The following is a 10027-nucleotide window of genomic DNA, read 5'->3' on the forward strand; positions in this document are numbered from 1 at the left end:
ATAGTATTCTTATTGTTTAGTATTACTATACAATATCAATAAAAACAGTGATAACAATAATTATAATTATATTACTATCAATGATAATAATAATTGTTATAAAATGATCATTATAATGATGATAACAATAATAATAATAACATTAATATTAATATAGAAAATGAGATGTGTTATTGTAATAATCATAATTATTATTCTAATTAATATTATTTGTTATTAAGGAGTATTAACATTATTATATAATATTAGTAGTAGTGGTAATAAGTATTATAATTATGATAATAATAATAATTATTCAGATTATTATTAAATACTAATTATAATGATGATGATAATAATAACATTAATAATTACATTATTAATAATACACAGTATTATCCATCCATCATCTTCCGCATATCCGAGGTCGGGTCGCGGGGGCAGCAGCCTAAACAGGGAAGCCCAGACTTCTCTCTCTCCAGCCACTTCGTCTAGCTCTTCCCGGGGGATCACGAGGCGTTCCCACGCCAGCCGGGAGACTTCCCAACCTGTCCTGGGTCTTCCCCGTGGCCTCCTACCAGCTGGACGTGCCCTAAACACCTCCCTATGGAGGCGTTCGGGTGGCATCCTGACCAGATGCCCGAACCACCTCATCTGGCTCTTCTCGATGTGAAGGAGCAGCGGCTTTACGTTGAGCTCCTCCCGGATGGCAGAGCTTCTCACCCTATCTCTAAGGGAGAGCCCCGCCACCCGGCGGAGAAAACTCATTTCAGCTGCTTTTACCCGTGATCTTATCCTTTCGGTCATGACCCAAAGGTCATGACCATAGGTGAGGATGGGAACGTAGATCGACCGGTAAATTGAGAGCTTTGCCTTCCGGCTCAACTCTTTCTTCACCACAACGGATCGATACAACGTCCGCATTACTAAAGACGCCGCACCGATCCGCCTGTCGATCTCACGATCCACTCTTCCCCCACTCGGGAACAAGACTCCTAGGTACTTGAACTCCTCCACTTGGAGCAGGGTCTCCTCCCCAACCCGGAGATGGCACTCCACCCTTTTCCGGGCGAGAACCATGGACTCGGACTTGGAGGTGCTGATTCTCATTCCGGTCGCTTCACACTCGGCTGCGAACCGATCCAGTGAGAGCTGAAGATCCCGGCCAGATGAAGCCATCAGGACTACATCATCTGCAAAAAGCAAAGACCTAATCCCGTGGCCACCAAACCGAATCCCCTCAACGCCTTGGCTGCGCCTAGAAATTCGGTGACAAAGGACAGCCTTGGCGGAGTCCAACCCCCACTGAAAACGTGTCCGACTTACTGCCAGCAATGCGGACCAAGCTCTGACACTGGTCATACAGGGAGCGGACTGCCACAATAAGACAGTCCGGTACCCCATACTCTCTGAGCACTCCCCACAGGACTTCCCGAGGGACGAGGTCGAATGCCTTCTCCAAGTCCACAAAGCACATGTAGACTGGTTGGGCAAACTCCCATGCACCCTCAAGAACCCTGCCGAGAGTATAGAGCTGGTCCACAGTTTCACGACCAGGACGAAAACCACACTGTTCCTCCTGAATCCGAGGTTCGACTATCCGGCGAAGCCTCCTCTCCAGTACACCTGAATAAACCTTACCGGGAAGGCTGAGGAGTGTGATCCCAGAGAGGATCCACCACCCCGGTCTGCCAATCCAAAGGTACCGCCCCCGATGTCCATGCGATGCTGCAGAGTCTTGTCAAACAAGACAGTTCCACAGCATCCTGAGTCTTAAGGAACTCCGGGCGGATCTCATCCACCACCGGGGCCTTGCCGCCGAGGAGGTTTTTAACTACCTCAGCAACCTCATCCCCAGAAATAGGAGAGTCCACCACAGATTCCCCAGGCACCGCTTCCTCAAAGGAGGACGTGTTGGTGGGATTGAGGAGGTCTTCGAAGTATTTCCTCCACCGATCCACAACATCCGCAGTCGAAGTCAGCAGTACACCATCCGCACCATACACGGTGTTGGTAGTGCACTGTTTCCCCTTCCTGAGGTGGCGTATGGTGGTCCAGAATCGCTTCGAAGCCGTCCGGAAGTCGTTTTCCATGGCTTCCCCGAACTCTTCCCATGTCCGAGTTTTTGCCTCCGGGACCGCTAAAGCTGCACACCGCTTGGCCCGTCGTTACCCGTCCACTGCCTCCGGAGTCCTATGAGCCAAAAGAACCCGATAGGACTCCTTTTTCAGCCTGACAGCATCCCTCACTGCTGGTGTCCACCAACGGGTTCTGGGATTACCGCCACGACAGGCACCAACAACCTTGCGGCCACAGCTCCGATCAGCCGCCTCGACAATAGAGGTTCGGAACATGGTCCACTCGGACTCAATGTCCCGCACCTCCCTCGTGACATGTTCAAAGTTCTCCCGGAGGTGTGAATTGAAACTCTCTCTGACAGGAGACTCTGCCAGACGTTCCCAGCAGACCCTCACAATGCGCTTGGGCCTGCCAGGTCTGTCCGGCATCCTCCCCCACCATCGCAGCCAACTCACCACCAGATGGTGATCGGTAGAAAGCTCCGCCCCTCTCTTCACCCGAGTGTCCAAAACATAAGGCCGCAAATCCGATGACACAACTACAAAGTCGATCATGGAACTGCGGCCTAGGGTGTCCTGGTGCCAAGTGCACATATGGACACCCTTATGTTTGAACATGGTGTTTGTTATGGACAACCCGTGACGAGCACAAAAGTCCAATAACAAAACACCACTCGGGTTTAGATCCGGGCGACCATTCTTCCCAATCACGCCTCTCCAGGTTTCACTGTCGTTGCCAACATGAGCGTTGAAGTCCCCCAGTAGGACAAGGGAATCACCCGGGGGAGCACTTTCCAGTACTCCCTCGAGTGTACCCAAAAAGGGTGGGTATTCTGAACTGCTGTTTGGTGCGTAAGCACAAACAACAGTCAGGACCCGTCCCCCCACCCGAAGGCGAAGGGAAGCTACCCTCTCGTCCACTGGGTTGAACTCAAACGTGCAGGCTTTGAACCGGGGGGCAACGAGAATTGCCACCCCAGCCCGTCGCCTCTCACTGCCGGCAACGCCAGAGTGGAAGAGGGTCCAGTCCCTCTCGAGAGAAGTGGTTCCAGAGCCCTTGCTGTGCGTCGAAGTGAGTCCGACTATATCCAGCCGGAACTTCTCTACCTCGCGGATTAGCTCAGGCTCCTCCCCCCCCCAGTGAGGTGACGTTCCACGTCCCAAGAGCTAGCTTCTGTAGCCGAGGATCGAACCGCCAAGTGCCCTGCCTTCGGCTGACGCCCAGCTCACATTGCACCCGACCTCTATGACACAGTATTATAATGATAGTAATAATATGTATTGTTACAATAAAAAAATAATATTATTCTTTATTATTATTCTTTATTGTTATTATACAATATTACTAGAAATAGTAATAATAATTATAATAATATTATTATTAGTGATAATAATAATATGTATTATTATACAATCAAATACTAACAAGATTTATAATGATGATAATGAAAACATTAATAATAACATAAAAATAAGATGCATTATCATAATAAAAATAAATATTATTATTTTTATTATTATTGTATATCATAATTATTATATAATATTAGTTGTATTGTAATAAGTATTATAATGATAATAATTATTATTATTAAAAATACCAATAATGATTATTATGTTGATAATAATAATAATTATTCAGATTATTATAAAACACTAATTATCATAAACATAATTAAAATAACATTAATAATAACATTATTAATAATACATAGTATAATAATAATAATAATAATAATAATTATATGTATTATTAAAATAATAATAATAATATTAATGATTACTATTATTATTTGTAATTATTATTATGAAATATTTGTAGGGATTGTAATAATAATAATTACAATATTATAATAAGTGATAATGCTAATTATTATTATTATAAAATACTAAGATGAATACATTGATAATAATAATATTAATATTAACATAAAAATGAGACATATTAATATAATGATAATTATTATTCTAATTATTATTTATTAATAGTGTGTATTATCATTATTATATAATATTAGTAGTCGTGGTAATAATAATTATAATAATAATACTTTATATTTCAGTGATAATAATAATAATGATCATAAATTACTAACAGTAATTATTAAATTGATAATAATAACATTACTAATAACATAATTATATGTATTATTATAATAATACAAATCATTATTATTAGTAGTATTTATTATGATTGTGTATTATTATTATACAATATTCGTATTAGTAATAATAATAATACTGATATAATAATAATATTATTGATAATAATTATTATTATAAAATACTAATAATTATTATTATTAAGATAGTAATAATAACAATAATACTATTAATAATAACCATGATAATATACTTTTTAAAATGTTCTTGTAATCCGACCAAATTTTCAGTATATTAGATAGAATCTTTAAGTGACATGTTGAATAATAATTCTTATTATTGTTGTAATAATAATAATAATTACTATTATTATTGTAATAATAATTATTATTATTTTTATTATAATAATTATAAAGATTATTATTATATTTAAAAATATAAATAATAAGACATGTAGGTGTTTTGTTGTAGTTCCAAATGCATTTGTCAATAAAGATTGTAAAGGGTTTAATTTTTTTCAATAAGTATTTAAAGACAAAACAGATCAATATCGTTGGCACGTTACCTAAAACAAAATGACTACCACACAGACAAAATAACTTCGGACATTTAGATGTATTTTAGTACATTCAGTATATTTTAGATCAGTGCTTCTCAAATGGGGGTGCGCGTACCCCTGGAGGTACATGAAGGTATGCCAAGGGGTATGTGAGATTTTTTGAACATATTCTAAAAATAGCAACAATTCAAAAATCATTTATAGATATATTTAATGAATAATACTTCAACAAAATATGAATATGAGTTCATAAACTGTGAAAAGAAATGCAACAATGCAATATTCAGTGTTGACAGTTAGATTTTTTGTGGACATGTTCCATAAATATTGATGTTAAAGATATCTTTTTTGTGAAGAAATGTTTAGAATTAAGTTGATGAATCCGGATGGATCTCTATTACAATCCCCCAAAAGAGCACTTTAAGTTGATGATTACTTCTATGTGTAGAAATCTTTATTTATAATTTAATCACTTGTTTATTTTTCAACAAGTTTTTAGTTATTTTTCTATCTTTTTTTCCAAATAGTTCAAGAAAGACCACTACAAATGAGAAATATTTTGCACTGTTATACAATTTAATAAATCAGAAACTGATGACATAGTGCTGTATTTTACTTCTTTATCTCTTTTTTTTCAACCAAAAATGCTTTGCTCTGATTAGGGGGTACTTGAATTAAAAAAATTTTCACAGGGGGTACATCACTGAAAAAAGTTTGAGAACCACTGTTTTAGATAATTTTAACCCACTGATCCCCTTCAATTACTGACCTTAATACCTTTTTAGAAATTATTTCTGTATATATTCTCCTCTACTTGTGTAAATATCATCGTAACATCCTCTCAGTTGTTTCATTTACTTGCATTATCCATGTCCAAAATGATAGGGGTAGCTTTTTTTTGTTTGCTTTATTGATAGAAACAACATCTAAAGCAGGGGTGTCGAACTCAAATACAGAGCGGGCCAAAATTTAAAACTGAACAAAGCCGTGGGCCAAAGTTGAACAAATGAACCTTTTAATAGAGACCCAAACAAGTTTTGCATTGAATATTGAACAAGCAAGGCTTATATAACTTTATAGTGACATGCAAAATCGAGTTTCAAATAATATTAATAATAATTAATAAATAACGGCATATCAAATACAATTTAAATAAACATTGAATGCCTCTTTTGTATTTTCAGCCCTCTGAGGCAAATATCAAAACAAACATTTTCCACAGGCTAATAATACATTTGGAAATAAAAAAACAATAATGAATGAATCAAACATTTAAGTCTTGAAGGAGCAATTATCGCTCAGTTTGCAACACTGATTTACTGTAACACTGAATATGGAACAAGCAACGCTTATATAACTTAATAGTGCAAAATCAACTTTCGAAAAACACACAAAAAAACATCAATGGTATGTTAAATAAAATGTAAATAAAAAATGTAAAGCCTCTTTTCTATTTGTAGCCTTCTGAGGTTAATATCAACATTAACTTTTTCCACAGGCTAAAAAAATTGAAAATGAAATAACAATGAAGTGGGCGGAGGGTAGCCGGGGCCGTATATTGTAGCATCCCAGAAGGGTTAGTGCTGCAAGCGGGGTCTGGGTATTTTTTCTGTTCTGTTTATTTTGTGTTACGGTGCGGATGTGCTCCTGAAATGTGTTTGTCATTCTTGTTTGGTGTGGGTTCGCAGTGTGGCGCATATTTGCAACATTGTTAAAGTTGTTTATACGGCCACCCTCAGTGTGACCTGTATGGCTGTTGACCAAGTATGACTTGCATTCACTTGTGTGTGTGTGTGTGTGTGTGTGTGTGTATGTGTGTGTGTGTGTGTGTGTGTGTGTGTGTGTGTGTGTGCAAGCCACTTATATTATGTGACTTGGCCGGCACGCTGTTTGTATAGAGGAAAAGCGGATGTGACGACAGGTTGTAGAGAACGCTAAAGCCAGTGTTGTTGTCCGGGTGGAAATCGGGAGAAGTTCGGAAGAATGGTTGCCCCGGGAGATTTTCGGGAGAGGCACTGCACTTCGGGAGTCTCCCGGGAAAATCGTGAGGGTTGGCAAGTATGAGTATTAGCGGTGCATGCGGTGTTACAGCAGCACCGCCGCTGTATAATACCGGCGGGCCAGCTCTAATGTTAATTTAGTATTGCCTCAAGGGCCAAATGAAATTACACAGCGGGCTAAATTTGGCCCGCGGGCCAGAGTTTGGCACCTATGATCTAAAGAAATAAGACCAAAACAATTGAAAAATAGAGTAAAAAGAAGGAGGATAACATTTATTTTTTGATACAAATAACGATAACAAATAATGGCACAAAATATATGTATATTAATCCCGATTCTAAAGAAATATTTTAAATTCCAATAACCAATTTAAAAAAAAATTAAATAAAAAAATAGTAATAAATTAAATACATTTTTAGTTAGATGGAGAATGAACTTTTCTAACCTGTAACCTGTTTCATAACATTTTTACACCATACATTTTGAGAATCGGTGTGAATTGAAACTGGATTCAGAATCCAATCATCAACCCAGGAATCGGATCGAATCATTAGAGATTCACAGCCTTACTAATATTTCATACTAACACAAAATATCCATCCATTTTCTACCGCTTATTCCCTTTCGGGGTCGCGGGGGGCGCTGGCGCCTATCTCAGCTACAATCGGGCGGAAGGCAGGGTACACCCTGGACCCAAAATATATTATATAAATATACAATGATTGTTTAGTCATACAAAAATTTCAATTTTACCTGCTTTGTGGAAATGCTTAAAAAATGATGAGACATCATTTATTTTATGTTTATAACAAATACCAATAATTCAAAATGAACAAGACATTTGAGACAGGAAATCAATGATTTATGTCTTAACGAAGACAAATATAAAACATAGAAGTCTGGATTGTTCATACTTAACATCATATGTTTGATTGTTGCAGCAAGACTACATTTAGTTAGACCCCCCCTTGGCTCAAGTGCAGCTGGGATAGGCTCCAGCACCCCCGAAAGGACAAGCGATAAAAAAATGGATGGATGGATAGACATTTAACGAGTCAGGATAGTTGCTGTTTGAAATTAAAATCCATAAATAATTGGCTCACTCAATAGTTTAGCTCTTGAGACTTGGACTGCGGGTCAAGAAGACTCAATCTGGACCTGAAAGAGTGTGAGCCACTTCATTTTACCAGGACAGATGATCAGGTCCTGTCTGCCATCTGCCATGTTGTTTTCTCCAGCTGCTGTCAAGGTCATCAGAAAGTGATGCGCAATAAATGTTAAACATCCCCGTCACTAATTCCACCCAACATTCAAGATTCAAGATTGTTTTACTGTCATATGCACAGTTAAACAGACAGTTTGCCGTACAATGAAAATCTTACTTTACCAGTCTACCCTTCAACAAGTCACATGGCACTTAGCTAAAAATAAAAAGTACAAATAAATATATATACAAGGCACAGTAAGTAACATAACATTATTGCACATTTGACAGTCAACAGTATAAATATGGAGGGGACCTTGCACCTCAGTAGAAGCATTTAAGTCTCACCTTAAGACTCATTTGTTTACTCTAGTCTTTAAATAGACTCCTTTTTAGACCAGTTGATCTGCCGTTTCTTTTTTTTTTCTCCTATGTCCCACTCTCCCTTGTGGAGGGGGTCCGGTCCGATCCGGTGGCCATGTACTGCTCGCCTGTGGACATCTCTGCGCTGCTGATCCGCCTCTGCTTGGGATGGTTTCCTGCTGGCTCCGCTGTGAACGGGACTCTCGCTGCTGTGTTGGATCCGCTTTGGACTGGACTCTTGCGACTGTGTTGGATCCATTATGGATTGAACTTTCACAGTATCATGTTAGACCCGCTCGACATCCATTGCTTTCCTCCTCTCAAAGGTTCTCATAGTCATCATTGTCACCGACGTCCCACTGGGTGTGAGTTTTCCTTGCCCTTATGTGGGCCTACCGAGGATGTCGTAGTGGTTTGTGCAGCCCTTTGAGACACTAGTGATTTAGGGCTATATAAGTAAACATTGATTGATGGATTGATTTAATGATCAAAGGTGAAAGGTGTCTACAGTGATGGTTCACAGTTCGGGGGTGGTCATGGTAGCTGTCTTTTGTTCAAAAGATAAAACTAAAACAGGGGGGCAGGGGGGGGGTAGCTAGCATTCACAAGTTAACATTCACAAGCCTGATAACCTGTGGGTAGAAACTGTTTTTCAGTCTCGTAGTCCTGGATTTCAGGCTCTGTACTGTCCTTTATGATGTTGTGTGCTCTCCTGGTGGCCCTGGTAGAGTACATGTCCTGTAGTGAGGGGAAAGCTGCTCCTGATATGTGCTGAGCAGTTTTAATCACTTGCTGGAGTGCCTTCCTGTCCTTAGCTGTGCAGTTTCCATACCAGACCGTGATTGAGCTGGTAAGGACACTCTCAACCGTACTTTTATAGACTTTGCCGAGAGTTTTTGGTGGCATGCCAAAGTTTCTCAGCCTTCTTAGGAAGAACAGTCGCTGCTGGGCTTTCTTTATGGTTTGTTGGGTGTTGTGATCCCAGGTGAGGTCCTCGCTGATGAGGGTCCCGAGGAATTTAAAAGTTTTCACCCTTTCCACCTCTGTCCCCTCTATGTACAGAGGTGTGTGTACTGTGCACTCCTTCTCCGTGGGTCAATAATCATCTCCTTGGTCTTGTCTGTGTTCAAGGAGAGATTATTATCCTGACACCAGGCCACCAGTTCCGCTACCTCCCTTCTGTACGCTGCCTCAGCTCCCCCAGTGGCAAGTCCGACAACCGTAGTATCATCCGGAAACTTGATGATACTGGTGTTGTTCTGGGAGGGGTCCCTGTGCTTAGAACATTTGTGCCTGATGTCTGGTTGCCAATTCTGACTGATTGGGGCCGGTTTGTGAGAAAGTTCAGGACCCAGTCACAGAGAGACCAACCGTGAGGAGTTTAGCAGTGAGTTTTTGTGGTATGACTGTATTAAAAGCAGAGCTGTGGTCAATGAATAATAGCCTGGCATAGGTGTCCTTGCCCTCCAAGTGGGTGAGGGTGGTGTGGATGGCGGCGTTGACTGCATCCTCAGTGGACCGGTTGTGCCAGTAGGCAAACTGTAGAGGGTCCAGTGTGTCTGGGATGGTCTTCTTGATATGTGACATGACTATCGTCTCGAAGCACTTCATCACTATTGGGGTGAGTGCAACAGGGCGATAGTCATGCAGACAGGTCACAGTGTTTTTCTTTGGCAGGGGCACGATGGTGGTGGTCTTGAAGCAGGTGGGCACAACAGCTTGTGCTAGTGACAAGATGTA

This window comes from Nerophis ophidion, linkage group LG19 (assembly GCF_033978795.1).
Source record: "Nerophis ophidion isolate RoL-2023_Sa linkage group LG19, RoL_Noph_v1.0, whole genome shotgun sequence".
Taxonomy (NCBI): Eukaryota; Metazoa; Chordata; class Actinopteri; order Syngnathiformes; family Syngnathidae; genus Nerophis; species Nerophis ophidion.